The sequence below is a fragment of the Heterodontus francisci genome, unplaced genomic scaffold (genome assembly GCF_036365525.1).
Source record: "Heterodontus francisci isolate sHetFra1 unplaced genomic scaffold, sHetFra1.hap1 HAP1_SCAFFOLD_483, whole genome shotgun sequence".
NCBI lineage: Eukaryota > Metazoa > Chordata > Chondrichthyes > Heterodontiformes > Heterodontidae > Heterodontus > Heterodontus francisci.
In genome coordinates, this window is record NW_027140557.1 from 936,799 (window position 1) to 938,833 (window position 2,035).

Sequence of the window (2,035 nt, forward strand, 5' to 3'; positions counted from 1 at the left end):
TGTTATTATAATATTTCCACAGAGAGCGTCTCTGATTGGGTCTGTTGTTGTAGTATCTCCACAGGAAGCGTCACTGAGTGGGTCTGTTATTATAGTATATCCACAGGGAGAGTCACTGAGTGGGTCTGTTATTACAGCATTTCCAGAGGAAGAGTCACTGAGTGTGTCTGTTATTATAGTATCTCCACAGGAAGAGTCACTGAGTGTGTCTGTTATGATAGTATTTCCACAGGAAGAGTCACTGAGTGTGTCTGTTATTATAGTATCTCCACAGGAAGAGTCACTGAGTGTGTCTGTTATTATAGTATCTCCACAGGAAGAGTCACTGAGTGTGTCTGTTATTATAGTATCTCCACAGTAAGAGTCACTGAGTGGGTCTGTTGTTGTAGTATCTCCACAGGAAGAGTCACTGAGTGTGTCTGTTAGGATAGTATCTCCACAGGAAGAGTCACTGAATGTGTCTGTTATTAAAGTATTTCCACAGGAAGAGTCACTGAGTGTGTCTGTTATTATAGTATCTCCACAGGAAGAGTCACTGAGTGTGTCTGTTATTATAGTATCTCTACAGGGAGAGTCACTGAAAGGGTCTGTTCTTATAGTAACTCCACAGGGAGAGTCACTGTTTGGGTCTGTTATTATAATATTTCCACAGAGAGCGTCTCTGATTGGGTCTGTTGTTGTAGTATCTCCACAGGAAGAGTCACTGAGTGGGTCTGTTATTATAGTATATCCACAGGGAGAGTCACTGAGTGGGTCTGTTATTATAGTATCTCCACAGGGAGAGTCACTGATTGGGTCTGTTATTACAGCATTTCCAGAGGAAGAGTCTCTGAGTGTGTCTGTTATTATAGTATCTCCACAGGAAGAGTCACTGAGTGTGTCTGTTATTAAGGTATTTCCACAGTAACAGTCACTGAGTGTGTCTGTTATTATAGTATCTCCATGGGAAGAGTCACTGAGTATGTCTGTTATTATAGTATCTCCACAGGAAGAGTCACTGAGTGGGTCTGTTGTTGTAGTATCTCCACAGGAAGAGTCACTGAATGTGTCTGTTATTAAAGTATTTCCACAGGAAGAGTCACTGAGTGTGTCTGTTATTATAGTATCTCCACAGGAAGAGTGACTGAGTGTGTCTGTTATTATAGTATCTCCACAGGTAGAGTCACTGAAATGGTCTGTTCTTATAGTATCTCCACAGGGAGAGTCACTGAGTGGGTCTGTTATTATAATATTTCCACAGAGAGCGTCTCTGATTGGGTCTGTTGTAGTATCTCCACAGGAAGAGTCACTGAGTGGGTCTATTATTATAGCATATCCACAGGGAGAGTCACTGAGTGTGTCTGTTATTATAGTATCTCCACAGGAAGAGTCACTGAGTGGGTCTGTTGTTGTAGTATCTCCACAGGAAGCGTCACTGAGTGGGTCTGTTATTATAGTATATCCACAGGGAGAGTCACTGAGTGGGTCTGTTATTACAGCATTTCCAGAGGAAGAGTCACTGAGTGTGTCTGTTATTATAGTATCTCCACAGGAAGAGTCACTGAGTGTGTCTGTTATTATAGTATCTCCACAGGAAGAGTCACTGAGTGTGTCTGTTATTATAGTATCTCCACAGGAAGAGTCACTGAGTGTGTCTGTTATTAAAGTATTTCCACAGGAAGAGTCACTGAGAGTGTCTGTTATTATAGTATCTCCACAGGAAGAGTCACTGAGTGTGTCTGTTATTATAGTATCTCTACAGGGAGAGTCACTGAAAGGGTCTGTTCTTATAGTAACTCCACAGGGAGAGTCACTGTTTGGGTCTGTTATTATAATATTTCCACAGAGAGCGTCTCTGATTGGGTCTGTTGTTGTAGTATCTCCACAGGAAGAGTCACTGAGTGGGTCTGTTATTATAGTATATCCACAGGGAGAGTCACTGAGTGGGTCTGTTATTATAGTATCTCCACAGGGAGAGTCACTGATTGGGTCTGTTATTACAGCATTTCCAGAGGAAGAGTCTCTGAGTGTGTCTGTTATTATAGTATCTCCACAG